Source organism: Adelges cooleyi, unplaced genomic scaffold (genome assembly GCF_023614345.1).
Source record: "Adelges cooleyi isolate 19-005CV unplaced genomic scaffold, UGA_ACOO_1.1 ACOO_flye_CR_arks_rails_tigmint_CR_PRNA_108, whole genome shotgun sequence".
Taxonomy (NCBI): Eukaryota; Metazoa; Arthropoda; class Insecta; order Hemiptera; family Adelgidae; genus Adelges; species Adelges cooleyi.
This window is the reverse complement of record NW_026095761.1, coordinates 18,019,766-18,036,325: the sequence shown is the minus strand read 5'-3', so window position 1 is coordinate 18,036,325 and position 16,560 is coordinate 18,019,766. Positions and strand designations below refer to the sequence as shown.

Here is a 16,560-nt window from a genome sequence, read left to right as displayed (position 1 = left end):
CCCTTTTGCATGGGATAATAGGTAGATAATAAGAATATTGCATAATATAAAATTATTGTAAACTAGATTAAACAATTCTGTTATAATAATAAAAATGATCAAACTAGGGTCATAATCGTATAAACGTCATACTTAATAAATATATAATGTAATTTAATGTAATCTTGCTTTTATGTTGGTGAGATCATCAAATCAGACTGATTATCTTACTGAATTTAAAAAAAAAAAAAGGAAAATTAACTAAATAGTATCCCGTACCATACAAATTATATATTTTTAATAATTAAATAATTAATAACGAATTATCAAAAATAGTATCCAATACCAAATAACGTATTTTAAATGTCTGTATTAAAATACCTTGCAGGACTGAATGTTATTTATAATCTATTAGTAGGTTTTTAAAATAATTATCATTCACTTCATATTTTACAGAAATTAGTTTAGATTAAGCTACTCTGGGTATATATTTTTATTAAAGAAACCAAACTAAACAATATGAATTTGTTCAGTAAAAGTTATTCATATGATTTAAAAATATGATTCAATTTTTGGTCAATATAAATTTGCAAATTTACAATTATCTCTTGATTTGAAAATATCCATATTTGTTAGAAGATTGCATAGCCCATATTTTATTAATCTATGTACTTTTTCATTAAAATGGCCATTTACTTAGCGATAACCAAGTCTCTACGACGAACTTAAAGTTTTGATACCACACAAAAACTGTCTACATTCCATTTATTAAGAAATTTATACTTTTCTTATATTATAAAAATAAAAAATAGAAATAATACATATTATAAAATAAATAGATACAATTGCAAGTTGCAGCATCCCATCATATTTATTTATCTCTTATCTCGTTCTCATCGAAATCTGCTATTAAAGCTCTTTTTGCCTACAAAAAGTTTAATAAATTATAATACGACTGATTTAAGTATGTTAATATATACTTAAGATTGGTCAAGTTGTGAAAATTTAAATGATATAGACGTAGCTATGGACATATTTAATGGGAAAATTAATGAGGCTATTTCCAATTCCACTAATATGTATATAATAAAATTATCAAATCAGAAATTAAAAGGTTGGATATCAAGCGATCAGGTTAACTCAATTTTAACTAAGTAAACATTTAAAAACAGATTAGATAATCCCATTTTTATTTATCATTAAAAAAGGTATAATTTTGTTAGGAATATCTTATACCCCCATAGTTTTGGTTAGAAGTACTAGATCAAACAGCAAACTAGTAGAAGATAATTCTAACCTTATACTGTTTAACAGTTGTACTTAACAATGAAAAGTATAAAAGTTGTAGGTATTTTATTTATCATTATCTTCAGGTAAGTGCCCCAATAGTTTTATCAAATGTGACTTCATTCCTATACACAAAACGGGAAATAAATAATTGTTCAGTAATAATATCTATTATTTCAGTCGGTAATTATAATTACTAGAGCTCTAGTTATAATTACTAGACTGTAGCCATTATAAACCAATATCGTAATCACTGTCTCTATCAAAAATATTTGAAAAATCATTAAATCCCAAATAATGAAGTAGGTAATATAATATTTAGTTATTAAAACATATTTACATGGTTTTACGAGTTTCTTACAGTTGAATTTGAATAAAACTGAGCATATGGTTTTCAATATTCAAAAATATTTTAATCTGGATAACTTAAAGTTTAGAGGTCAAAACCATGTAGAGATACAAAATTGTGTTTCATGAATTATGATTCATATAAGATATAACTGCGTTACTATTAAAAAGAAAATAGTTATAAACCTTGATTCATTGATAACTGACTTAAATGAAAATATCAAAAATATTGAATATGTTATAAAACTATTCAATTATTATCAAGACATTATTTAAATATATTTATAGTTATTAGACAATAGCAGGTATTGTTAACCCTTCACGGCATAATGTCCCATATATGGAACAATAATTGTATTTATTGTTTATATCTGCTTATGCTATACATCTTTGTATGCACAATGTTCCATAATGTTCCAAATTCTTTAATTAGCGTTTTCCATAAAACCAAAACTCAAAAAAAATTTTTTTAATTTTTTTATGTAGTATTAAGTACATTATAGCATATGGTTAAAAAAAATTCATGCAGTGAAGGGTTAAACTTACTAAGGCTAATTTATTATTTATTTGTAGAATCTATAATTATTAACTGTATTATACTCTGCATATAAATAAAGATAACGGTGTCTGGACTTTATAACACAATTTATATCGAACACATTATTGTATACTCAAACAAAGAGAGTATTCAATATGTTAAACATCCTTCATTTGAACGCATTATATAAAATCACTTAATACAGTACACACATACAAATCACTGGCTATCGAGAGTAAACGTGTCTATGAGAACAGTTTTAGAAAAAATACATTTGGTTTACTTTTACTTTATTGTGTCAAAAACTACATCTAAAAACAAATGCATTTCTATATAATAAAATTATAAAAAATATATACAATATACTAAATAAGCTTTGAATCTTTTATTATAATTAAATATTATTTAATATAAAATTATCAAAAAAGTAAGTGGTTACTAAAATATGTTTTCAGTTGTAAAATAACGCAAACAAAAATGTTTTGAAAAATAATTTTGCCTTATTGAAATTATTATGAGAGAAAATTAGTGAATCACACTGTATAATTAAGCTAACCAAGAAAAGACAACTTTTATTTCTAAAAAACAATATAGACTTCCTGTCTAACAGGCTACTTATAGTAACACAGTATACATTTCAGACCAATTTTATAATTTATAAAGTTTGATAAGTTATTTTAAATAAACAATAAATAGTAATAATAGAAATAATAAATGTAATAGTTTAAGACACATAAAATAATCTGGTAAATAGTATAAAATATGTAGAAATATTCAATTGTTTAATACATAATATACTAATCAGTGAATTGACATTGATTAAAATAAAACATTTTTTTATGATACTTAAGTAAAGATATTTTTTAATTAAAAAAAGTATATTTTATAAACTAAACATCAAAATTTACAAATGTATAATTACTTGTTTTAGCAAAAAAAAAATTGTACCGTTTTTTTTTAATCTAGGTATTCAACATATTGACTACACATTTTTTCCTAACGACATCGACATAATTTCACAACAGTTTACAAATTTTCAATCTTTCAGTTAGGTCAAGATATTTTTACAATAAATTAATATTTTAATGTTATTAAGGTAAGTAAATATTAATAAATAAGTAAATACAGAAACTACATTTATAATTAGTTTGGTAGGCTAATAATTATGTTTGTCAAAATTGTAATAGTAATATACTGTTAGTATCTTTAAACTAATACAGTTTTAAATCTAGAATATTATAAGATACTTGTATTGACACTCAAAGTGTAAAAATATTCAAACAATAATACAAATATTCAAAAAAAAAATTTAAACAATCTTAATTTTGTTTTAATGTAGTTGAAAATTAAAAATATTTAGCCAAATGAGATATCAGTGTAGTGGTCATAAATACAGTACAGTTTATATAGACATTGAAGACAGGATAATAAGTTATTCAATAAATAATCAACTGAATTACACTTGATTAATAATAAATTATAATAAGACTTTTTTAAATAAAATTAAACATATAAAGAGATTGGAGATGGTACTACGATGTCTAACAGCAGGTAAACAGAATTACTGGGTGGCGTTTATACTGTTAGTCTGATACAGAATATTCTTCCAGGGGTTTAGCACAAAATCCAATTAACGTCAACAACAAATATTCAAATATAGTGTCAAAAGTCAGTCTATGGATTACTACAGTGTCCATGGAGAAATATATGATATGTCCATTTAATCTTCCTCTGGTCACATTCTAGCTGAAAAAACAACAAATGGTTAAATAATAATAATAATAATTATAATATAAAACCAATTTTAAATGATTTACTAATGTTATCGTTTGTTAATTGTGAAGTTAAAATTAAATATAATGAAAATTGATAATGACATTTTTTTATACCATTTAACTTAAATTATCTATCAGTAACACCTAGAAGAGTGATTTCATGAATAGACTATATTTGTGACCGGTATACATCAAGTTGACCTAGTTTGTTATCTCATACCAATGAAGTGTAAGATCTACAAGTAAATGCAATTATTCTTGTACAAAAACTAACAATGTTAGAAAATAGTAAATTAAATTATTAAAAAGAATGATAACTTACATTTGATTTCTTTTTTTTTAAATACCCTACATTAGGTTATTTTAGATTGATATTAAACTACTATTGTATCGATATTTTTATTAATACTACAAATCTAGAGTGTTTTCCTTACCTAGTCTATTTAGACAAATGATAAAACAATCATTTCTTCCAGTTAGTGTCAATGGAGAACTGTCAACCATCATCTTTGACTCATCTTAAAACTGAAAGATATATTATTAATAAATAAGTTAAAAGTTGAAATGTTAATTATTAAAATAATAGAGATTAAATCAATTAAAACAATTTTACAAAAAATAACTCCATACCTGTTACCACACTTAATCAGACTAGAGATAGTTTCAGGAATCGAACCGCTCTAATGAATAAGCATACCGATAAGCTTTTTATGACTTCAGACAACTACCAACATACTGTAAAACATAATTTACTTGTATTAATAGTTTTATTTAAATAGGATGTGATAATATTGTCACACAAATTAGTACAATATAGTGTATGTATGAACTTTGTCGCTAGGTACTATAATTGATAAATATTTTATGTTATTCATATTAAATATTGCAAGTTTATATTATGTGAAAATAAGAGTTTTGAATTATGAATTAAAAAAGAATTCTAATAAAAATATTCATTTAATATTAATAAGAAACGAAAGTAAATTTTATTTACCAATAATTATCGTTGTCGTCATATGAACTAGTTGGTTTTTTGTCATTATAAATGTATCGTAAAAATGTGTACTATTTAAGAAAGTATAATATATTTTAACACGGTTATTTTTTTTATCATTTGAATTATTGCCGTTTAGTTCTAGAGATAACAGTCAACTCTGACAAACGTTAGTTATATTTTAATTACTTTTATTCTGATAGAATTGGCAGACTGATAGAATGTGATTTTATATTTTGGTGTTTCTGGGTGGGTCACGCTGATAAAATAAAAATTGTGTTATCTTTTGGAAGAACTCTTATCTCTTATCATTTTTTGGAAGAACTGCCCCAAACACTAAAGCGGGATCTTAATCTTCAATCGGTAAACGAGATCGCCGGGGTGTATTACAACCGCTTTCACTCAAAACTGGGCTCAAGCTCAAACCAACTTATTGTGCAGTTATCAGCTGAAAACCTCCCTGGAAATCCCCCCAGACGCCTCAAAAGAAGATGGTGCCGCGATTTAAGACACTAATTTATCTTTATATTCATTAAGGTGCCCTTAATGTGGGGTTTCCTCCTTGTGTTAATCATGTGTATAGTTTATTGTAAATAGTTTATATAAATACTCATTATAAAATATAATTTACAGATTGTATGTTTTTCAATAAAAGTCAAAGATTAAGATTAAAAAAAAAAATAACCTATAAATTAAGGAGAATAAGTTACTCCTAAAAAAATACAAAGTTGGTCCAACAAAAACTATGGTTACTATAAGGGCACAAAATATTTCTAGTTGGACTGAGTTATTAAAAATTTTGTCCTATTAACATTTAGTTGGGCCAACTATTTATTTAAATATTCCACCAGATATATATGTGTCACTTTACTTAACAAAATGTTAGTTAGACCAACTATATATTTTTTCTGTGTAGAAGGGTAGTATGTAAATCAATGGTTTAGATATATCAAATATATGTTTTATGTTGAATACAGATGATTCATTAAGAATAAGACACTTTTTTTTTAATTATTCTAATTTTTGTTACTCTTGTTAAAAACATTTACAATTACTAATTTTGGAAACTTCATGCCTCATGGTCATAAAAATATTCAAATGAGTAAAGAAAACATTATTTAACAAATGTTATTCAAACTATATAGAAACAGAGTTTTTAAAGTATGACGCAAATGGCAATGTTATTTTAACAATAACAGCACATAATATTATAAATCTAAAATACACGTAAGGCTGATAAAATATTTCGTTAGAAATAAACAATTTTTACTAGCGTTTTATGAAATTATTGTCCAATATTTCAATTATTTCTGATATTTTTCGAACACAATTAGTCAAAATGTTAAATATATTATTTAACCTATAAATTAAGGCGAATAAGTCTTTTTCAATACTCAGTATCGATAAATTACTGAAGCGATCTTGGTCCATTGTTGATCTTAAGTAGGTATTTATTCGCCCCATGGCAGAAAATGCACGATCAGATGATGCAGAGCCAATTGCCAATATAATGGCAACTTGTACAAGTTTGGGAAAAAAATATTTATTTAAAAATATATGTATACTTAATTGCGTTATAAGCACCATGTTTTTATTGCACTTAACTATTTTACTTTTTTAAATTCAAGATAGCCATTTTATTGAGAATAATTTGCTGAAAATTTTGACTGTCGATAACCAGATTTGAATAATTATTTTTTAAGTTGTACCTAAGGTCGAAGGGTTTGATGGCAGGTGGAGTGCGGTAGAGAAATTCGCGCAGATACAAATAGTTCAACAATATTCACAGAAAATTGAGAAATTACCATATTTTCACAATACATAGAACTGAGCTAAGTGATAACAAACAAGTTTGTTATCACTTATTGAGCGGACTTTGTTATCATTTATTTTGTTACCGATATTGACCGCGGTAGCCTTGGATTAGTAACCAAACATGAATCGTGGTGGTAACCAATATGATAACCAGTTGTACTATCAACAAATAAAACGGGTTGCTACAGTTACCACGAATGTTGCATGCCACGACTTGTAGTTACTCCGACATTGCTTTATCAGTCATTTGCCACGAATATAATCTACTTCGAATATACAATTGCTACGATTAGACGGTTAGTCCGAATTTAACATACTCCGACATCGTAAAGTAATTAAATGAATCATACAACAGTTAACTCGATATTGTGATACCACGAAAGTATTTTACTTCGACTATACATGATAAGAATACTTGACCACCGGGCACCGACTATTCCGTGAATTCTATGATTGTATAATGAAAATATATTATATATTATTGTCAGTATTTGTATGTCTTAGATTTGGAACTCGTTTGGTGTACAAACAGGGAAATTACAAATTACTATTAAAATATAGTTGTCGCTAGAACTGTATTGTGGGCCGAATGAGTTAATTTCTGTAATGGGCCGAACACTGTCCATTCCGCAACTAAATCCAACTCTACACAAAAGTTTTTGAGTAACTACTGATAAATTTAAAGACAGAACCGGGTTATTGTACATAATGAATTTAATATATTAAATTCATTAATTACGTTTTATAGGGTATTCTTTATTATTAATTGCACATTTTAATTTACAGTACATCTTTCTTTTAATTATTGGATAAAAACCTTTAGCAAGGGCATTGTAAGGGTTATGTTTAATTAGTTGACATACATAATTGAATACAGTAGGCTATACATTTGAAATAGAAAAGTTAAACAAAAAAGATAGACAAATTTTATAAACAATTTTTTTTATGAATAATAAATATAAATCTGATTGTAATATATAATTTAGAATGTAGGTGATTGATTCAAATTAAGTCCCAAGGGTTTCAGATAGATTTTTGAATATATATATTGTTGTTAATCCGTTGTGACTGGTATTATAAACAATTTTGAGGTTTTGTATGACACTTAGAGACGAGAGTCACTTAAAATGGACAATAACTTACAATATAAAAGTTGGTTTTTAATTACGATTAATATGTGAAAACACTCAAATTGGTATTATAAAAAAGTGATAATATTGAATAGTTTGGTTCCTAAACCAGTGTTTAAATTTTAAATCAACGGTATAGAGTATAGATTATACCTTTTTTTAATGACATTATTAAGTGGTAAATTAAAAACATTTATATTATGCTGTTAAATTTCTTGACTTTTGGATATCTGCTTTTGTTTATCAAAAGTGATACAAACCATGAAACTATTTCTTGTTACTTTTCATCTTCTACATCAATGTTGTGTATCAAACATTTGTTCAACACCCCTCTAAACATTTTTTGTAGAATCGTCTCTGATATAATTCAATTTGTATTTTGTATTTGTATTGACTTTTGGCTTCAGTGTTTGTACAAATAAGTAAATATTAACTAGGCACTATATCGCAACATAATGGATTAAGGGATACCAGAAAGGACCATGGCCCGCTCACCCAGGGCTCACAACATCATGGGATCTTTCAAGATCGAAAAAAGACAATTAACATAATTAACAACATTTAAATGTAGCTTTATCCCATTTAGTGATTAGATAGTGTAATTATTTTTTAAATATTCTGTCGAGGTTAGAGCAAACAAATTTTAAGCATAATATATATATTTGAGATTTTTAAAATCATTCATAAATAATTATTACATTTTTAGTACTTAGGAAATATCATTAACGGCCGTTTATAGTAGTTTGGGTAAAATTTAAGTACAGTTTAGCCTATAATTTTAATACTGGTTAGGATTATAAATATTTGGTTTATTTTTTTTTTGTTGTCAAAACAGATAATTTTAATAATATTATTAATTTCTGAAAATAAAATTATTTTATTAGTCGTTTGCGTGTTACAATGTACGTGGTGGTGGCAATCACGTTGTATATGATTATGTATTTACTATTTATAATAATAATTCTATCAAAATTAAAATGAGAAATCTTACAGAATCTAAAATATATAGATTATAGAGAATTTGTATAGGTTATTATATCTACATATAATCTAATTTCTAAAACAAAAATTGTTGTAAACAAAAATGAATCACCGACGTACAATTAAAATATTATTAAATTGTTAATATTTTTAAATTTATTATTATAATATTCATTATTGAAAATAATAAGTATCAGTAAAATGTTATCATTTCTATAATCATTTATTTTGTAAATAACAAATTATTATAAAGAATATGCGTGTCATGGAGATTCATTTTAACTTTATATTATGTTGTCTTTTGTAAAACTTACAAAATGTTACTTGGTATTGTTTTTTTTAACGCTCATACCAATTTTAATGATGATCCCCCCCCCCCCTAACAACCTAACGGGAGCCCCACTCCTCCATAAATCCGGCCCTGTGTTAATTGTTAACAATACAAAATGCATAAATCACATTAAACCTACTAAAATTTGTTAGGTCAGTCCTTGAATATGCTTTTATTTTGAATTATAACATAGTCTCTTTATTAATTCTGTAAAATCGATCCAGAAACGATTCCTATATTTTTTACTTTTTAAAGTTTTAAGAAAATAAAGCCAATTGTTGAATCGTCTGTAAAATACTATGTTGATAGAATTTAAATGATATATTTTTAAATATATCATATAAATAAATAACTATATCATAAATTATATAAATTTAAGACTGTTCTGAAAAATGATGATTGGATTCATTTATTGTACTAAATATTAGTTTACGATTTTATACGCAATTTTACGTTTCTACACAACGACAAATTTATCTCGGTCCAGTAAACCGAATTATAACTCGTGTAATTCAATTCAAAATGTTGGCTTTTTGAGTGCTCTCAATAAGCACTTTTAACTTAGCTTATTTATTATTTACATTTTTTATTTATAGTCTTCTATTAACTCTACAAGTTTTTTATACTTATTTTATTTTTCTCTACAATTTTAGTGGTAATTGGTAAATCATTTGTCAAGTTTATTTCATATTGTTGTACATATTTAAATAAATTATTGTAAAACTTGTTGTAAACAAATTGTAAATTGCCTCATTAGCGTAAATTTATTACTATTATAAATACATTATTGTTATTATTATTAAAAAGATAAATTTTCAATATAGTGTTAAGGACAATTTTATCATTCGGCGGTTAAAATGTCGTTTATCTAATCTCGGTTTAAGATTAATCGGAGATTAAAAACATTCTGAATTTATCAATCAAATTTAATCCTAGCTTAAGTAAAGTGGGTTTTACAAACAGAAGGTTTATTTATTAATAATTATTAATTAAAGTAAGTTACAACGTTAAAATAAAAATGTTGTTAACTTTATATTGGTAAATATCATCTGCTAGCGGTGCTTAATTAGACATACTTCCCAATGTTGGATTTTAATTTTTAATATATGTATGCATTTCTCGACAAATTGTCTAGGTTTTTTAGGAAGGCAATTTGCAATTTTCTCTTTTGAAGATCTCCAAAATTATTTTTTTGAAAATTCAATGATAATTTATTCCCGAATTACATTTGAATTTATTTTAGGCATAAAATTTTAAATAAAAAATGGGCTTCCTAAGAAACCCAGACAATTTGACAACAAATCCACACATACTTTAAAAATTAAAATCCAACATCGAGAAGTATGTCTAATTAAGCACCGCTAAAATGCATGAAAACTAGTTGTGCTCCGACCCCTTTAAGGGGTAGATTTACTAAACTCTCACAATGTATAGGGAAACACTTTATCAATGGGGTGGCGTTTTTATTTCTTTGATATTTATACTTAATATTTTTTTATAAAAAACACGCTGCGGTCCCCTTAATGTTATTTTAACTTTGAGTTACTTCTTGCTGAACAATTTTAAACTTGTTTTTACTCAGATGAATACATGCGAAAAAATCTTGGTCATCCCATATGGTTATGTGGTCAATTTTTGTCGACAATAAACAAGGTCTTCGAATTTCGTTGAAATATTGGTTTATAATATAACCTAAAAAATAAACTTCTGCGTCACTATTATGGTCGCTACTACTGCTACTAATCTAATTATTTCAGTCATCTAGAATTAAATATGCATACAATTTATATCAAACGTGTAGGTAATACAATATTTATAATTTAAGCATCCGTTTTGAATTGAATTGGTAGTTACATTGAAATAACTACCTACAATGTAACTGTTAATTCTATGTTTTGTTACATGCAATCATAAAGTATACCTCATCACTATAATTCGATAAAAGGTTTTAAGTGTGTAAAAGCAAGCAAATAACTAATAATAATATAGGAATATTATATTATAAAACAATAGATAGTAGATATTTCAGTAAAATTAAATATTACTTGATAATATTGATACTAATCTCAATTCTCAGTTTAAAGTTTTTAACTAACTATAATATGCTAACTAATTGTGATTAATATTCAGCTAAAATTTAACCGAAAGAGTCAAATAGATAAAGTCAATTTTTTAGTTTAACAACGATTAACATTAAATAAAGTTTAAATTATTTTAACAAGCAGTTGATAAAATTACCTTAAGTATACTATATTTGTATCGATAAAGTAACAGAGTGAATAAGTATTACAATTTTACAGTTTATCAATTTATTATTTATAGTTTTATATAAATTAGTTGTTGGGTCATGTCAGTGTAAATGGAATTTAAGGTCCATAAAATGTTTATCAATGTAAATGTCCTTTAAAATAGCGAAATCATAACATTAAGATTTTTTGATAAGTCATGTCGATGTAACTGGAATTCGAGGTAAATGTAATTCGAAGCAATAATTAAAAATGGAACTTCGATGTAACTGTAAATCGTGGCATAAAAAAAATTAACGAAAACATATTTTCGTTGTAAATGTATTCGTGTCAATTGTCGTCGAAGCAATTGTCATTCGTAACAAAAATGTCGAAGTAACATAACATCGTAGCACGCAACATTCGTGGTAACTGTGTTATCCCAATAAAACACCGATTGGCGATTACAATTACACGTAAACAAGTCGGCATATCTATTCCACGGTTTTCATGTGAATGACATATTACTCAAATGAAAATAAAAACTAAAAAGTATAGTATTCGTTTTGAAATAAGTAAGTATAATACGTTATTCAGTCACCAAACATATTGTTTTATTTGTTGTAAAAGTATTTCTTATGTTATACCACTCAAAATATTATGTGTTTACAGTTTATATAATTATATATGGGGTGGAGGCTCAACATTATAATATATTGGTTATTACGTTTACGACTTATGTTAGGATTAGCATTTTTTCAAATATATAACCCGGGACATCACAAGTAATATCCCCCCCCCCCCCCGAGATTTTATAATTTAAAACCAATTTATTGTTTTTACATTAAACTATTATTGACATATACTTATGAGATTGCTATAATAATTTAATATTCTCTTTTGTGTTTTGTGTAGGTGAATTACAAGTATAATGTTAACAAAGTTTGAAACTAAGTCAGCCCGAATCAAGGGCTTGACTTTTCATCCCAAAAGACCGTGGATTTTGGCCAGTCTTCATACTGGTGTTATTCAGTTATGGGATTATCGTATGTGTACATTGCTGGATAAATTTGATGAACACGACGGACCAGTTCGCGGTATCAATTTTCACAGTCAACAGCCTATATTTGTATCAGGAGGTGACGATTACAAAATTAAAGTATGGAATTATACACAACGTCGTTGTATATTTACACTACTTGGTCATTTGGATTATATACGATCTTCTATGTTTCATCATGAATATCCCTGGAACTAAGTGCTTCGGATGATCAAACAATTCGAATTTGGAACTGGCAAAGTCGTGCCTGTATTTGTGTACTTACTGGTATGTATTTAATTATAAAATGTATGTATTACACTAATGCTGTATTCAATTTTCTTATTTATAAATTGATTAACTTCTCTAATATTTTGATTATCTTTCCTTTTTATTTTTTATCTGTGATATTATGTAGTTTAATTCATTTTGTAAATTTGACTTTGATGAATAGTTAAGCTATTTATCAAAGTATTGATTTTACATCTGTTTTTAATTTTTTAATTTAAAAAACAACACTAACTGCTGAAGTAATTTGTTCAGTTATACAGTCGTAGAACAGAAATTGAGCACCAAAAATACATATTTAGGCCAAAAGTTTTAACTAACTATTATTTACCAAATTAATTACAATACTTCCAAAGTTTTCCTATCAATATTGTTTTTGCATGGTTATATAATTCTAAATTTTATGTTGCTTTGTTTTATTCTATGAAACAATTATGTTAGCTAAAAAGTTTTTGTTAATTTTAAATAAAATTGTTGTTAAGCTAAATGATCAAAATCATATTTAATAATTAATAAAAATAATATATTTGTGTTACATAATTAATATAAATATATTTAATTTTAGGGCACAATCATTATGTGATGTGTGCACAATTTCATCCTTCTGAAGATTTAGTGGTGTCTGCTTCGTTGGATCAAACTGTTCGTGTATGGGATATATCTGGATTGCGTAAGAAAAATGTTGCTCCAGGTCCTGGAGGACTTGATGAACATTTAAAAAACCCCAATGCTACTGATTTGTTTGGACAAGCCGACGCAGTTGTTAAACATGTACTCGAAGGGCACGACCGAGGTGTTAATTGGTGTACATTTCATCCTACAATGCCACTCATTGTATCCGGTGCTGACGATCGTCAAGTGAAATTGTGGCGAATGAATGATTCTAAAGCCTGGGAAGTAGATACGTGTCGTGGCCACTACAATAATGTATCCTGTGTTGTATTTCATCCAAAACAAGAATTGATCCTATCAAACTCTGAAGACAAAAGTATTCGTGTTTGGGATTTGACTAAAAGAACGTGTTTAAATACATTTAGACGTGAAAACGAGAGATTTTGGATACTAGCTGCCCATCCAACTTCTAATTTATTCGCTGCAGGACATGATTCTGGCATGGTAGTATTTAAATTGGAGCGTGAAAGACCAGCTTTTACACAATTTGGGAATTATTTGTACTATGTCAAAGAAAGGTTTTTACACCGTCTTGATTTCAGTACACACAAAGTCAACACCGTCATGCAATTAAGAGGTGGAGGCCGAACACTTGTCTACAGCATAAGTTACAATCCAGCAGAAAATTCATTACTAGTAGTAACAAGAAATTCTAAAATAGCCAAAAATAGCCAAGTGTCGATATGTGAATTGGTCTAATGATGGATTGTTACTTGCTGTTTTATGCAAAAATAATATTTATATATGTAGCAGGAAATTAGAAATACTCTGCACTATTCATGAGAATTCCAGAATCAAATCTGGTGCGTGGGACGAATGTGGTGTATTTATTTATACAACATGTAATCATATAAAATACGCTCTACCAGATGGTGGAGACTATGGAATCATTCAAACGTTAGATCTCCCGATATACATTACAAAAGTAAGTGGCAATGAAGTATTTTGCTTGGACAGAGAATGCCGACCAAGAGTATTGAACATAGATACGACTGAATACAAATTTAAGCTGGCACTTATAAAACGTAAATATGAAGAAGTTTTGCACATCGTCAGAAATGATAGGTTGATCGGTCAGTCGATTATAGCATACTTGCAACAAAAAGGATATCCAGAAGTTGCATTGCATTTTGTTAAGGACAACAAAACTAGGTTTTCTTTGGCCCTCGAATGCGGTAGTATTGATATTGCATTGGAAGCAGCCAGAACCTTGGACGATAACTTATGTTGGGAACAATTAGGACAGTCGGCTCTACTTCAAGGTAATCATCAAGTTGTAAAAATGTGTTATCAGAGAACCAAAAATTTCGATAAATTATCATTTTTATACTTGATCACTGGCAATTTGGACAAATTAAGAAAAATGATGAAAATTGCTGAAATACGTAAAGATGTATCTGGACATTATCAAGGAGCTCTTTTGTTGGGTGATTGTCATGAAAGGATTAAGATATTGAATGATCTCGGTCACAAATCTCTTGCCTACCTAACCGCTGAAACCCACGGTTTGCACGCTAAAGCTGAATCCATTAAAGAGGGTTATACAGGAATTTTACCAAAAGTAAACCCAAATGCCGTATTGTTGAAACCACCAGTACCTGTTAGTCAAGCTGAATCCAATTGGCCGTTGTTAACTGTATCTAAGGGATTCTTTGAAGGTGCCATTTTGTCAGCTGGTAAAGCCTCTGGTCTTATTGATACAACAATCGGTGAGGACATTGAAGAAGAAGGTTGGGGCGCAGAAGCTGACTTAGCTTAAGAGGGAAGAATTTCACCTACTCATTCAGAAGCTGAAGAAGAAGTTGCGGCTGTGGCAGTTGGTGAAGAAGGATGGGACGTTGGCGATGAAGAAGTAGAGCTGCCTCCCGATATCGCTGTTTCTAAGCAAGATGCGGACTATTTTGTTGCACCTAAAGAAGGAACAAGTTCAGCCCACATTTGGTCTACTAATAGCCAATTGCCTATCGATTACATCAAGTCGGGTAACTTCGAAACTGCATTTAAGTTATTAAACGAGCAGATCGGAGTGACCAATTTCCAACCATTTAAAATTCTGTTCATGGATACGTACCTAAAATCTCGTTGTTCATACACCCCATTACCTTCTCACCCATCTTTGTTTGTGTATCCCCAAAGAAATTGGAAAGAAAACAATAACAAACCGGTTTTAGACCTAAAACTAGAACATTTACTCAGTGAACTGCAATCGTGCTACCATTTGACTACAGCCAGTAAATTCCCAGAGACCATAGCCAATTTCCGGTCTATTCTTTTGTCTATTCCACTGTTGTATGTTGACACCAAACAAGAGCTTGGTGAAGTGAATCAATTAATTCATATTTCTAAAGAGTATGTGTTAGGATTAATAATGGAAACTGCTCATAAAGAACATCCTAAAGCAACACGATGTTGCTCAACAAGCCCGCAAGATGGTCCAAGCCTGTGACATAAATCCAGTAAACAAAATACAAGTAGCCTACGATCAGCACAATCCGTTTGCAATATGTGCTTACTCTTTTTTACCAATCTACAAAGGAAAGGAAGAAATCAAATGTCCATACTGTTTAGCATCATACCAGCCTGTATATAAAGACAACGTGTGCAACATATGTCAAATAGCTTCCATTGGCAAAGAAAGTACGGGACTCAAAATTACCCTACCTAACTATCGATAACCATTTATCTCATGATGAGCCTTAAAGGTCCGTTAAGCTGATGAAAGTCATAATGAACTAACGATAACTGTTTATTATTGTTGACCAGAATTTTTTTGTTCTTTTATCAATGTTCTTAGCTTTTATAATTTATCTACAGTGTTACTACTATTATTATTGTGAATATTGTTTTAATATTTTTGTATTTTAAACAAACTTAACATTACTTGTTTTTTGTATGAATTAATAAAAACCCAACACAATTAGAGCATCGCGCATTTAGTGATGTCGAGGAGGACATCAATATTTTTTATAACTGAATAGTATAACTTGAACAAAAATATTTTCAATGTGAAAGAGTTAAATCTGTAGATGGTAAAAATAATTAAATCTCACTTCACTATTAATATAAAACATTATTTATAGTTAATTTAAATTTTCAGTAAATGTGTTTGTGACCATGCGAACAAACTCATTTACTTTAGATTTTTGTTATTTATTTGA

The 16,560-nt window shown here is 27.8% G+C and overlaps 1 long non-coding RNA gene and 1 pseudogene across 1 annotated transcript; one reads left to right on the top strand and one right to left on the bottom strand.

Annotated features, from left to right (window-relative positions):
- Nucleotides 1–2,589: 2,589 nt before the first annotated feature.
- LOC126845527 (uncharacterized) lies at nucleotides 2,590–5,591 on the bottom strand. The gene is made up of 4 exons (XR_007686791.1): nucleotides 4,922–5,591; nucleotides 4,558–4,662; nucleotides 4,362–4,452; nucleotides 2,590–3,898 (listed from the first exon to the last, which is right to left on the bottom strand). It is a non-coding gene; the product is annotated as an uncharacterized LOC126845527 (long non-coding RNA).
- A 5,911-nt stretch (nucleotides 5,592–11,502) lies between these two features.
- Nucleotides 11,503–16,296, top strand: LOC126845521 (coatomer subunit alpha-like; annotated as a pseudogene).
- Nucleotides 16,297–16,560: the final 264 nt, after the last annotated feature.